General features: G+C 37.1%; 1 pseudogene; it reads left to right on the forward strand.

The window, feature by feature from the left end:
* Positions 1-393: 393 nt before the first annotated feature.
* On the forward strand, positions 394-14,364 carry LOC115835065 (annotated as a pseudogene).
* The last annotated feature ends 540 nt before the right edge of the window (positions 14,365-14,904 follow it).

Consider the following 14,904-nt stretch of genomic DNA (forward strand, 5'->3'; position numbering starts at 1 on the left):
AACGCCCCTAACTGCCACACGTTCCTTAGGGATGACAGTACGTTACAAAAGTGCTTCTAAACTACTACTGAAAGCTCCGTGGGAGTGCCCGCTGGCGTGGGCGCGCTGGAAGGGAGGGAGAACGTGTACGCCCCAGGCCTCCGTAACCATGGCTGCGAGGGGCGGGGACTGGGAGCGCTGGTGCTGGGCCGGGGTGGGGCTGGGAGGAATCGGTCCTCCACTGTCCCAGCCGGCCACGCGCCGGCGTGTCGCTTCCCGTCCCGCTAGCAGCACGCTGCGTGGCTGCTCGTTGGCTATTTAGGACGGAAGCTCGGTTGGTGTTTCTCCAGAAGTTTCCCCCTTGGGCGGTGGTGGAGGTAGTAACCGTGATAGTAGCAGCTTTCGGCCGGCAGCAACAGCGACTACGAGGGATGGCGGCGGCTGCAGCAGGAACTGCAACATCCCAGAGGTGCGTGTTTTTCTTTCCCTTTGCTGTTTATTTTATCCCCGTTTCCTTGGCTAGTGAGCCCTGCTGAAGTCGTTGTTTTCTTGACAGGTTTTTCCAGAGCTTCTCGGATGCCCTAATCGACGAGGACCCCCAGAAGGCGTTAGAGGTGAGAGAGCCCATTTCTGCTTCCTCCTCTCTCCTTAGGGGAACTGGGCCACTTCGGGTCCCCGCTGACCCGCCTTCTCCCCGCACCGCCGGACAGGGACCCAGGCTCCTGTTGATGCTGTGTCTCAGCCCCGGTATTGAGATTGTCGGTCTCCTTTCTCTGTTACACGGTAGTCGCGTTACCCCAGACTCCTATCTTGCCCTTTCCACTCCCTACAGCTCCTGAGAAATACCTCCTCTATTTCTTGGGAGCATGGTTGGCATTTGTAGTTTGGCTGAAAGGATTTTTCTACTGGAGCAAAAACCTTTTCCCTTACGTCCCTGAAACTTTCCAGAGGTCTTATCACAGTTCATTATTCACTTATTTGTATATTCATCAAAAAATTTTTTGGAGTGGCTGTGTGCAAAGGCGCTGATTGCTGTGGGTTAAAGTCTTGGTTATATACTTAGCTAACCTAGAAATCACTTTTTGTAGGTGTGCAGTGAAGACGAACCATAAAGCTGTAAAGGAATGTAAAAGAGCAAGAGTTAATAATAAGAATTAAAGGAGAACCTGAGGATAAATGCTGCTGTGGGTCACAGAATTTAGTCAGGAGTTTTTGTTTGTTTTTGCGTTAAATCACAGAAAAGAGGAAACCTGTTTTGTTGTTACGTTTAATAATTTGAGGCAAGACAGCGTCTTTTCTAGCTGTGACTTTTATAAGAAATATGCCACATGGTACTAGAGCCTCCATTGAGATCTTTGAGCGGAGATTTGAGGAACAAGGGAATTAGCTTGGAAGCTCTGGGGAAAAGAATATTCCAGGCAGGACCAAGAGCCAGTGCAGATCCTGAGGTAGGAATGAAGTTGGCCTGTATGTGAAGCAACACAAAGGCCCTTTTTATTAGAGGGCCCATTTGATTAAGAGATAAGGTTGGACAGGAAACTAGGAGCCAGGTCCTATAAGGCCTTTTAGGGTCCAGGTATATTTTTTACATCTAATATATAGACCTTTAGATACTGGGAGTAAGGCTTCTGGGATGAGTTTGGGGAAAATATTACAGGAAGCACTGAGAATTTTTCTCCATAATTTCTTGTATTAGCTAGACAGCTATTACTTTTAATTTACATTTGCATTGTTTAATTTACATTTGTTTAATTTACATTTGTATTGTGTTAGATAATTAAACAATTTACATTGTAATTAAACAATTTACATTGTTTAATTTACATTTGTATTGTCGTGTTAGACCTAGTGCTTCCTTTGGGGATCCAGTTTATATAAAAGTTGCTTGTAAACAGTATTAACATAATGATTTTATTGTCACTTTCCATCTTATTTTACTTTAAAAATTTTTATGGAGGCATATATGATATATGTAAATAACACAGGTTTTAAGTCTATAGTTTGGTGAGTTTTCACATGTTTACACCACAGATTAAGATACAGAGTATCTCCATTCATAATGCTCCTTCATGCTCTTTCTCAGCCAGTAATTCTTCTTTACTGTCCTGCTGACTCCTGCTTTGACCTCCATCACCATCAGTTTTGTTTGTTCTTGACTCATAAAAAGAATCATACAGTAGGTGCTTTATTGAATGTAGGCACTCTGTTTTTGCTTTAATGATTACATGAGTATAAATTCATTTTGTGTGAAGCAGTAGTTCTTTTGCATTGCTGTGTAATATTCCATTGTATAAATATATGTTGTATAGCCGTAAGTACGGTGCAGTTTATTCTAACAGTGGACATCTGGGTTATTTCTAGTTATTAGCTAGCATAAAGCTTCTGTGAATACTCTTGTACATGTATTTTGGGTGAACACATGCATTTCTTTTGGTTGTATGTACCTAGGAGAAGAATTGCCTAGGATAGTCATGTGGCTAGCATTAGTACCTTGGTTTTTAATGTGTGGGTCTTGGACCAGCATTATCAGCATCACCTGGCAATTCATTAGAAGTGCAGCTGGGCGCGGTGGCTCACGCCTATAGTCCCAGCACTCTGGGAGGCCGAGGCGGGCGGATCACGAGGGCAGGAATTCAAGACTAGCCTGGCCAACATTGGTGAAACCCCGTCTCTATTAAAAATACAAAAAATTAGCCGGGCATGGTGGTGGGCAGCCATAATCAGTTGCCTGCGAGGCTGATGCGGGAGAATCGCTTGAACCCTGGAGGCGGAGGTTACAGTGAGCTGAGATCGCGGCATTGCACTCCACTCCAGGCGACAGTGAGGCCAGGCCATCAAAGGCATTAAATCCCAGCACAGGGTTTTCAGTTTTATCATGTGATTATGGAGATCTGTTAGGAATTTGGAGGAAGGAAAATGAAATTTTCTGAATTATGAAACCTTTAAAAGCAGAGTAGATAGTGAATTGGAGGAGGCACAAGGGATAGTGGATAGCAGGAAGATGGTCTTGCAGACCGGGTCAAAGATGAATATCTGCATGAAGGGCAGTGATTGAGGGCATGGAGGGGAGTTGTTTTATGTAAATGCACTGGACTTGGTGACGATTAGAATATAAGGGATGTCTTCTGAGTTTCTGGCTGGGGGAATGTAATAGGAACTGGTGCCATTCATTTAGATAGCACTTAGGATGATAGCACTTAGAAGATTGCATTCAGCATGGGGGAAATAGGTTTGAGGAGAGAAAGTAGTTTTAGATTGTGAATATTTGTATATGAGTTGCCTCTGGGACATTTCAGGTAAAGTCTAGAGAAAACTATACACCGATGTTGCTCAGGACCACTGTCTAGGCTCAAGATTTGAGTCATCAGCATGCATCAACACATACGTGAAGCCCTGCAGTAGTTAAGGAATCAAAGAATGTTTGTAGAGGGGAAGAAGTCTTAAGCACTGATCCCAAGGAGAACATTAGTTTTTAAGAGGCAACAGAATGGTAAGCCGAAAGGCCTGGTTATTATTGTCAAGGGCCACAGAGAGATCAAGTCAGATAGGAATCAGTTGGATTTTATAAGGGGTTATTAGTGACTTTGAGAAGATTAAGACTAGAGAGGCAAATATTTTTGTATTCTGTGGCGAAGGAGATGCAGTCAAAGTAGAGACCGGGGGAAAAGGGTGAAAAAAAGTCTGCAATGAGAAAAATCAATACTTTTCATTGAGTGATTACTGGATGTCACATACAGATCTAGGCAAGCCCAACACCCTGGAGTCATCTTCAGTTTCCCTTATCCCACATGTTCACCCATTAGCAAATCTCTCTGCTTCTAATATGTTCCAACTTAATCGTATTTCTCTTCATCACCTCTGTGGCTAACATCCTTTTCTAGCCTAGACTTAGTGTAGTAGTTTCCTAAGAAGTCTCCATTTCCAGTCTTGATTTGATAATGTGTTCACCATACTGCAGCCAGAGTGACATTTAAAAAAAAAGTAAATTGGACCATGTTCCCCTTACTAACAGTGAACTTTCCATGGCTTTCCATCAACCTAAGGTCCAAATTCCTTTAAACAGCCTGCAAGCTGCAAAGTAAGGCCCTTGAAGTAGCATCTTACAGCTTGTTTGCTCTCTTGGTTTGAGCCATACTTTCTGTTGATTGACTGTAACCCCATGTGAGTTGAGGAGCATCTGTATATGTTGCTTTCTGAGAGTCACACTACTAGGTTAAAGCAAAGTCAATGATACATGTGGCTCTTGAAATAATTTTACCATTTTAAGAAAACTACCAAATCCCTAGAGTTTGTAGGCAGTTGGCAGAAAATAAAAGTGTTCTTGCACTTGTCTTTGATCTCCCTAATTGTGTAATCTCTTACATCATTATTTTTCCAGCTACCGCACCTATATGTTGTGACTGCACAGGTTAGAAAAGTTTCAATCTCTAATGTTAACTCTTGATAGTTGACATAGCCATCTATTAGATTGTATCTGGGCTTTGAACAGAATATTTAGTTGGGTCTTATTAGAGTTGCATGCTATTGATAGAGGCTAGGAGACGGCCAGGTACAGTTGATTGTGTATGTATTGATTGTCTTAACCTCCCAGAGTGCTAGATCTAACTTCTGGTCTTTTTTTATTGCACCAGCTTCACATTTTCTAGGAATCTCAAATTCTATATGGTGTTTGAATCTTCTTCAAATTAGTAGGAGGAAGTCTGTAATGGTCAATGTGTAACAATTAAACTCTTCAGAATATATGAGCTGATAATAATTACCATTTATTGAGATCTATAGACCAGGAACTAAAAGCTTTATGGTACAGAGACACTACATTAGATTGCCTACTTTTGGGAGGAGGGGCAAGAGAAGTGGGGGGAGATAGTGATCCTTTTATAAGGAAAAACTCCAATATTACATCCCTGTTATCTTTCCTCCAAATAGCTTCTGACAATATGTTACTTGATTAAAAATTATGTTTTAGGTTAGAATTTGATGGCTTCTTACAAACTTTTACTGACACTCCCACATGTTTGTTTTGTAGGAGCTGACTAAGGCTTTGGAACAGAAACCAGATGATGCACAATATTATTGTCAAAGAGCTTATTGTCACATTCTTCTTGGGAATTACTGTGGTAACATTTCTTATAAAGTATATTGCCCTTTTTAATAAGTTACTTATAGGTTTTACCCATGACAAATTAAAGTTTGTCTTTGAGAATTTTTAAATTGGTCTTTTATACAAGGTAAATTAGCTCAAATGTGACAGACATGGTGAGCAACCACCCATTTAAATTTTATGGATGTCGCTTTTTCCTTCATTGGGTGGAGAATGTATACAGATTTTCATTCATAGTTATTGGGTATGCTGATAAAAAATAGCATCACATTTACTATTTGGCGGAGTATTAAAATGAAATGCTCGTTTATATTTTTTTTATAAAAAAGAATGTGGCCAGGCATGGTGGCTCACGCCTGTAATCCCAACACTTTGGGAGGCCAAAGCAGGAGGATCATTTGAGCCAGGAGTTCAAGACCAGCCTGGGCAACATAACAAGACCACCTGTATTTAAAAAGTAATGTATTTCTGTATTTGTACCTTCTGAATAGGGAAAAACTGAATACCTTGAGTAAAATTACATAGATGATGTTAATGAGACGAGGTGAATTTTGTGACACAGCTCTAGTCATTGAAGAGCATTAAGAAGGAAGCTAAATGTTAAGCCAGAAGGGAGATACAAGAGTAATATTTATTTGAATTCTATCTTGTATTAGCTTTTCCTAATTTAAAACCATTTGGCATTTCTACCAACTTGAAAACTTTAGAAATCTAAAACTGATTCATATGTTATGTGTATTTGCTAGGATCTATAAATAACTGACTAAATACCCATCTTTTTCTACATAGTTGCTGTTGCTGATGCAAAGAAGTCTCTAGAACTCAATCCAAATAATTCCACTGCTATGCTGAGAAAAGGGTATGCAAGTAGCTACTCTTCTTGTTGAGCTTGGTATAGATAGTAGGTATTTGTTGAATGAGTTCATTGCAAGCTTTATATAAGTTGTAAAAATTCTGTATACATTATATAGCAGAGATATGATTCAATTTTAAATACAACTTATAGTTATATTATTTTGTTAACCATAGTATGTGATAGGAGATCTGTACTTAGTAAATTTTAAAATAGTGATGATTGAAATAATTGCAAGGTATAGATGAAACTGATAGATTTCACATTGCTTTTTTTTTTTTTTTTTTCAATCATTTTGGAATTTACTATATTTAATTGACTGGACAACATCCTATTCAGCAAAGCTGAATAGGCTACATTTAATGCTATGAAAGCTCTATATCTGTATACTTGATATCCCATCTTGTTTCTGTTGATAAGTATAACTATTCTTTAAGAACTTCCTTAATTCCTTTATATAATTATATTTTGGAGTAAGCAAGTCTGTACAATTAAAGTCAGATTCCTTCTGAAGTGAGTTCTAAAATTGAATTTTAGTAGGAATTGTACTAGATCTTAACAGTATATTAGAAAGTCTCTAGATTTATTAACATATACTTAAAATAAATTTTTTCTATACTTAAAATAAATTTTTTCTTTCAACAGTAGAAAATACTAAGTTTTTCATTTAGAAAGAAGGCTATTTTCCAGATTTTTTGTGTGTCTTAATTTGTTTTAAATATATTCTTGCAGAATATGTGAATATCATGAAAAAAACTATGCTGCTGCCCTAGAAACTTTACAGAAGGACAAAAATTAGATAGTAAGTATTAACAATTATACGTTGTTAAACTTATCTATTTCTGTCTTAAATACCAAAGCTGAATTTTGGTATGTTAATTTCAGGTTAATTGTAGAAACCCAATACTTGTTTTTCTCATCTTAATTATATTTCATATTGATCGCAGATATGAGATCACTTAAAATTGATTAAATTAGCCTTTTGGCATTTAAATCACAGATGAACTTTACCATTAGAAGTAAAAAACTCTATAGAATAAACACTTAACATGCTCTCTCTATTTAGTCTGGCTTTGTTTTTCTCTAATGGAGAAGTGAAAGTTTAATTTGCCTTCTTGGTCAGAAGTCTGTTCATTTTAAGTTATTCAGATTGCTGAGATGTGAAATCTTAACATTAAAGGTTTTATGGAGAAGTGAAGTGTACGTTTGGGTAAATTATGAGAGGGTACAGAAGAAACACAGTTTTGAGAGTATTGTGACTTTTAATGTATATTTTTTGAGGGGAATATATTGAAAGTATCACAGTGGTGTGGATATCTAGACATACAGAAATTGTGAGAGCCAAGAATTTTTTTTTTTTGAGACGGAGTCTTACTCTGTCGCCCAGGCTGGAGTGCAGTGGCGCGATCTCGACTCACTGCCAACCTCTGCCTCCCGGGTTCATGCCATTCTCCTGCCTCAGCCCCCCTGAGTAGCTGGGACTACAGGCGACCACTACCACGCCCGGCCAATTTTTTTGTGTTTTTAGTAGAGATGGGGTTTCACCATGTTAGCCAGGATGGTCTCAATCTCCTGACCTTGTGATCCACCCTCCTCGGCCTCCCAAAATGCTGGGATTACAGGCATGAGCCACCGCACCCAGCCGAGAGCCAAGAATTTTTAAATCTGAAAAATACTAAGAGATTGTGAGTAATCTCAGAAAATTGGAGACTACATAATCCTACTTGTATTATCATTTTATTTTTATGTTATGATAGAGTTTTATCACAGTTCTCTAAAGAAGTTGGTTCTTAACTGGAAACGATTTTGCTTCCCAGGAAACTTTATGCAATGTCTGAAGAGATTTTTGATAATCTTGAATAGTGGATGGGGGGGATGTGCTACTGACATCTAATGAGTATAACCAGGGGTGCTACTAAATATCCCTATAATGCCCAAGACAGTTCTGCCTAACAAAGAAGTATCTGGTCCAAAATATCAGTAGTGCTGAAATTAAGAAACTTCACTCTTAGTATTTTATGTTACATTCTTACTTTGTACTGTTTTGAATGTTTGCCTTTCTGTTGTGTACCTATTCAGAAAAAAGGATTTTAGCACTGATTATGCAAATGGAAGCTACAAATTAAAAAAGGAGAGGTCTGGGTGATAAGGCTTATTCTCAAACTTGCTTATCCCAGTTTTGGTACGTGAATAGTAGGGCTATTCCAGTCAGCAAACAGGACATCTGCAACTCTTAGCAAATCTAGAGTCAAGTTATTGTAGTGCCTTGAATACCTAATGTGAAAATCCTGAAGAAACATGAGTCATATCATTCTCTACATTTTCAATTTTTCTTTCTTTTTTTAGCAAGAGAAGGTCTCGCTCTGTCCGCCCAGGCTGGAGTGCAGTGGTGCGATTCTTGGGTCACTGCAGCCTCCACCTCTTGGCTCAAGTGATCCTCTCACCTCAGTCTCCCGAGTAACTGGGGCTACAGGCACATGCCACCACACCTGACTAATTTTTGCATTTTTTTTTGCAGAGATGGGGTTTTGCCATGTTGCCCAGGCTGGTCTTGAACTCCTGGACTCAAGTGTTCTGCCTGCCTCGGCCTCGGAAAGTTCTGGGGTTACAGGCACGAGCCACTGCGTCTGGCCCCTAAATTATTTATTGAGTAATATCTTAATATCATGCCATTGACATTTATTCTTTAGTTATTTCAGAGGTGGCCTTCAGAGGAAGACCTATTTGGTAAAATTGCTGTTGAGGATATTTTACTTAAAAATAAATTTGTCTTTAAATCTAGGAAACTTTTTTTGTTGTTTTTTGGGGGGTTTTTTGGGGTTTTTTTTTTGTTTGTTTGTTTCTTTTTTTGAGACTGAGTCTCGCTGTGTTGTCCAGGCCATAGTGCAGTTCTCTGTCTCGAGTTCAGGTGATTCTCCTGCCTCAACCTCCTGAGCAGCTGGGACTACAGGCCTGCACTACCATGCCTGGCTAATGTTTGTATTTTTAGTAGAAACGGGGTTTCATCGTGTTGGCCAGGCTGGTCTCCAACTCCTGACCTCAAGTGATCCACCTGCCTTGGACTCCCAAAGTGCTGGGATTACAGGTGTGAGCCACCCTGCCCGGCCAAAATCTGGGAAAAAGTTAAGTTAAACTTTTAGGCCTCTATTTTTATCAGACAAGGTAAAGAATTGTTACCTTTTCCCCTCTTTGTGTGATAGATTGCTTGGTTTTAGTTATTGATTACTTAAAATAATAGGTTACTCATATCTAAGATTTTGATATAATAGTTCTCTAGAATACAGTGTGTGTGAGAGTGTATTTAAATTTTTTATTAAGGCTGGTTGGATTTCTTTTATAAATTAGTAAAGTAGAAATTTTTGTTAAGAAATTTTTAATTTAAAATTTTCAAATTTATCTTGCCTGCAGTTAACTTGAATTAATAAGCTTTTATTTCGAGTACTTTTAATATTTTTAACATATCTTACTATGCACTGTGACTGTTTAAATGTAATCATTGTTCTGTGTCTCCAGAAGTGAATAATTTGTTTATGCATACATTTACACTGTTATCTGTAAATATATAATACATCACCTATAGCCTCTCGACTGCCATGTAACTTGGAGATAGGACAAAACTTCACGGAATTTGAAGATGCTTGGTGTTGATAGGAAAGACATGGTAACAGATAAAGCCACTGAGAGAATAGTGGACTGAATAGGTATCTGCATTGAAGAGCAAGCTGGGGCTGGGAAAGGCTTTTGGACCTCAACTCAGCTCCAAGTTACCAAGCCTCCTCTCCACCCTAACTGATGATGTATTGGAAGTCTGATTTACAACTGATTTTGTTCTGTGTGTGAGGAAGCTTCTCTAAGAGCATTGGGATTGGGGGAAATGTAGATTATTTGTATCTGTGAAATTAAGGTTGACTGTAGTTAAAATTTTTAGAAAATCAAAATGTTTCATGATTAACAACTAAATGTTAAACTATTGGTATAACTATAGTAGAGTTGGCGATAAGGTCTGTTAAGACAGATTTTATTCACTGCTGACTCCCCAGTGCTTAGAACACTGCCTGGGATGTAGCAGGTATTCAGTAAGTATTTGTTGATTTATAGGTTGTGCAGTTGAGTGATGTTATAGTCAATTTTTTCTTTCTAGGTGCAGATGCTAATTTCAGTATCTGGATTAAAAGGTGTCAAGAAGCTCAGAATGGTATGTGGGTCTCCCTTGGTATTTGTTTCGATTTAAAAAGAAGTAAACATCTGAAATTTTTTTGGTTTAAACAAATTTGTTTTTATCTTTATAATTTCTTTTAAATAGTATACGTTTCCTTAGATGTGGGCTTCCAAAGATACACTGGTTTTTGCATAGCTTCTTATGTTGAGAGGGAGATTTGGGTGGATTTGCTTGTACGGTATATCAGTAAGAAATTACTAAGGAGTCTAAAATGAATGCAGGATGCAAAATGAAACCACTCTTCTTTAGTTGAAAGGTATGGAGAATTTGCTTGCTTAATCAGTATGTTTGTGCTATAGAAATCATATAAATAACTTTGCTTATAAATGCACTGTTACCTGAAAATGTTTCCTTTTTATGTTTTAATAGGCTCAGAATCTGAGGTGGTAAGTCCAAAGTTTTCATTCTTCGTGTTTTTATTATTTTAAATTTCAAATACCAAATATATTTGAGACAAGACTCAGGATGATCTGTCTGATATTTAAATATTAAGCAATTCCATTTAAGTGCTGGTTCCTCTAGGAACTGAAATAAAATCATTTTTTGATAAACATAGAAGTTTCCAGTCATGAAAATTATTCGCCTGTTTTAATGAATTTAGTGTGTGGTTAAAGTTGATTTCGTGTGTTTTAGTATGGTCATGATGATTATTTATCTTTTCGTTACTAAAACCTTATTGCATTTATTTAGGTTCAACAGTTTGAATCACTTGTAGGGCTTTTTATGATAGGCTAAGACAAAAGTTAAGGAAAATTGGAAATTGACAGAGTCTTGCTCTGTTCTGCAGGCTGGAGTGCAGTGGTGCCATCATAGTGCACTTGAGCTTCAAACTCCTGGGCTCAAGCAATCTTCCCACCTCAGCCACCCAAGCAGCTGGGACTACAGGTGTACACCACCAAGCCTGGCTAATTAGTGTGTTTCTTTAAAACGATTTTTAAAACAATGTTATTTTAGTTTAGGGAGTTGCTGAATCTTAGAACTGGCCATTTTATATAAGCAACCTTTTCTAATCACGCCTTTAGAAGTTTTCTGTTATTTGAAGTTCTGTTATTTTAGAGGAAAAATCTTTTATGAAATTGGATCTAAGATTTTTTAAATGCTGAACATTCTAATTTTTTTCCAAAAACTAGTGGTTTTTAACAATTACAGTTACTATGTCTTTGAAGAAAATTTTCATGTAGTTATATCAAAATAACTGCAGCGTTGGGTAAATTAATAATACATGCATTTTAATATACAGTTGCTAAACCGACTTGTAAAAATCTTTCTCTTTCAACTTGCCAAAATCAATCTGCATCCCAGTGGACTCATCAGTCAAAAATCAAGTAAGTGTTTCTTTTTCATAAAACAATGCATGATAAATATGCCTAAAGAGGAAGAAACCCTGTAGCTTAATAGTAAGCAAATTCTTACCCTGTGATTTTTAAGTTTTTGTTTGTTTTCTAAAATTGTGGTAACAGCTTTATGTAAAGCTAATTTTAAGGCTGTTTAAGGATTAATATTTATACTTAAGTTAAATTCAAATCATTTCTTATCTTTAAAGTTGCTTCACTTGGTTTCATGTTATGTTACCTTTCCATATATTAAGGAGAGTCTCTTCCAGTTAAGTTTATGTTACTGCACAGGTAAACAAGTTAGTAGTAGATCTAACAGAATTGTAACTTACCTTGCCTTTTATATTTGGAGCAAATTTTTCATAGGAATATTCTCTATGCATTGAAAGTTAATATTGCTGAGAGCAGCAATTATAATAATAAGCAACTAGCAAGTCTTCGACTTTTAATTATTCATTAGCCTGTGTACAGCTTGCATTCTTAGGACTGTAACAGAAAGAAACACAAGCCGTTGATCTGGAGCTTTGCATCCTTACTGAATTGCAAAGGGAAACTGAGACTTTTAAAGTTCATTTCTTTAATCAAGGTGGTTTTGGATATAATTACCTAAAATAGCCTGGAAAAGTTAAAAACAATCTATTCATGGTAGTTGTGGGGAGATACAGGATGAAATTCCAAGTACCTAGTAGATAAGGAACTTTGACTTGCCCTGGTGGCAGCAGCAGGAGTAGGGCACATAACCATGAAATAATAATTAAGGTGTTCAGAGCATAAAATAATCCAACATCTGACTTAATATACATGTACCAGACACTGTGCTTGGTCCTAGGGATATAATAGTGACAGGATAAACAGCTCTGCCCTCAGAGAGCTTTTAATGTAGTCTAATTTGAAAGTGAGAATTCCGACATTTCTAGAGCTTTCAGTACAAAAGATGCACATAATTAAAATCTCGACCCATTAGTCTTTCCGTGTATCTTGAAATTGAAGGAAAGTGTTGTGTATGATGTTTGCCTGACACAGTTAAACTTCACATGATTTTAATTTTAGTTCATTTGCCCCTGTTTTGTGTGCTCAAGTCTGTCTGCTTCCAACATCAGTTTTGAGAGCTTGGAGTGTTGACTCAGTCTTATTGCTTCACCTTTCTGAGCTTAAGTTTTATCATCTGTAAAATAGGGATTTAAGTGTTTATCTTTAGTATTTGGATGAAATGAGAGTGTAAAAACTCTGTTGATGGCATATAAATATTAGCTGTTTAAAATAAATGACATCTTTAATATTATATTAGTTTAAGCACAACAGTGCTAGAGATGAGTCAGAACCCAGAAAATCATGCAAGTATTTAAGTCTACTGAAAAGGTGTGAGCATCATCTACCTTACCATTTTTTTCCATTAGTACAGAGCATAAAAAACTAGTTATATAAAGTTGTTCTGTGAATCAGTAGCTGCTTTGCTGTTTTCTTTCTCCAGGTGGAGCTCTTGTTGTTTATCAGACTAGTTTTTGTTTTGACAATAGCTTTAAGAAAATTAGAAGAGTTACTTAAGTTTCTTTTTTTTTTAATAGGTATGACTGGTATCAAACAGAATCTCAAGTAGTCATTACACTTATGATCAAGAATGTTCAGAAGAATGATGTAAATGTGGAATTTTCAGAAAAAGAGGTTAGACTTTGAATCATTTTTCAATATTACTATTATTTGCAAGTTTAGTATATTGCAGAATAATCGATTAACAGTTTATCAGATAAATGCCATTTCTTCCTGAGATGATGTGGAAAATGTTGAATAAAATCTGAAGCTGTTGCTTTGAGATAAGAATATGTATGTTGGTAAATTATAGCTGGATGTGCGTTTTTTTCTTTAGATTTGAAATTTAAAGCAGAATTTGGTTATATTAGTAAGATAATGTGATTTGGTTATACTTGTGTGGTGTACTTCATGAAAAAGATCTAGTTTTGTGATCACACATGTCTTAGAATTGACTAGCCATGTTTAATGAGTGTGACTTTTTTTTGTTGTTTTTTTGAGACAGAGTCTCGCTCTTGCCTAGGCTGGAGTGCAGTGGCGCGATTTCGGCTCACTGCAGCCTCCTCCTCCTGGGTTCAAACAATTTTCCTGCCTCAGCCTCCTGAGTAGTTGGGACTACAGGCACATCCCACCATGCCTGGCTAATTTTTGTAGAAACGGGGTTTCACCATGTTGGGCCAGGCTGTTATCAAACTCCTGACCTCAAGTGATCCACCCCCTTGGCCTCCCAAAGTGCTGGGATTAGAGGCATGCACCACCGTGCCCAGCCTCTTGAGTATGACTTTTAACAACTTGATTTCTTAGCATTTAGTAGAGAACCTTATAATAGATTATTTAAAAGAGATAGTGATAGAACTGTATGTTTTGCACATGGGTAACTTTTTGTTATATATCGTTTTGCTTTTGTATGTTTTCTTGAAATCTAAATATCAAATAGGTGTTATTAAATATATGACAAATATTATGAAACTTATTCTTTTCTGCTGTTTAATGATGTCTATAAGAATTCATGTCAAGGATACCAGATGGAAAAAAAAAGTTTCTTAAATCTGAAATTCCATATATAATGTTTAAAATAATTTGTAACATTGTTGAAGATTTGTAATTATTTTGTCTAGGTTTTTTACCCTCCATTATGTACATTTACAAAATGTGATGCTAATTTTGTGTTCATTAGTTGTCTGCTTTGGTTAAACTTCCTTCTGGAGAGGATTACAATTTGAAACTGGAACTTCTTCATCCTATAATACCAGAACAGAGCACGTTTAAAGTACTTTCAACAAAGGTAAGACAATTGAAAAGGTTTGTTACTAATAATGTTTTCAGAATTATAGAAATACTGGTGAACTAATCACCCATGTGTTTAAGCTTGTAGATTCTTTCAGCCCTTTATCTTTAAAAGGGACAGGAAAATAAGAATGGTAACTTTTGAGTATAAGGGTTATTTTACCTCTCAAATTCTAGTACAGTAAAGTATAAAAATCCACTTAGATTGTGTGGCATTTGTGTACTTACTAAGACAGATATAATGTTTTTCAATAAAGAGATTTTTTTAAAAGATACAATTATCAGCCTGTCTTTAAGATTTGATACTGACAGTGTCTCTTCCTTTGAACTTGTCAGTTTTGTCTGTTTTGATGTACAAATACTTTTGTCACCCTACCTCGTGCAGTTAAAATTCAAACTACTATAAAGATGAATCTGCCTTTTTTTTTTTTTTTTTTTTTTTCCGGTTGAGACGGAGTCTTGCTTTGTTGCCCAGGCTGGAGTGCAGTGTCGCGATCTCGGCTCACTGCAACCTCTGCCTTCTGGATCCAAGTGATTCTCCTGCTTCAGCCTTCCAAGTAGCTGGGACTACAGGCATGCACCACACGCCCTGCTAAATTTTTGT

Source organism: Nomascus leucogenys, chromosome 5 (assembly GCF_006542625.1).
Source record: "Nomascus leucogenys isolate Asia chromosome 5, Asia_NLE_v1, whole genome shotgun sequence".
Taxonomy (NCBI): Eukaryota; Metazoa; Chordata; class Mammalia; order Primates; family Hylobatidae; genus Nomascus; species Nomascus leucogenys.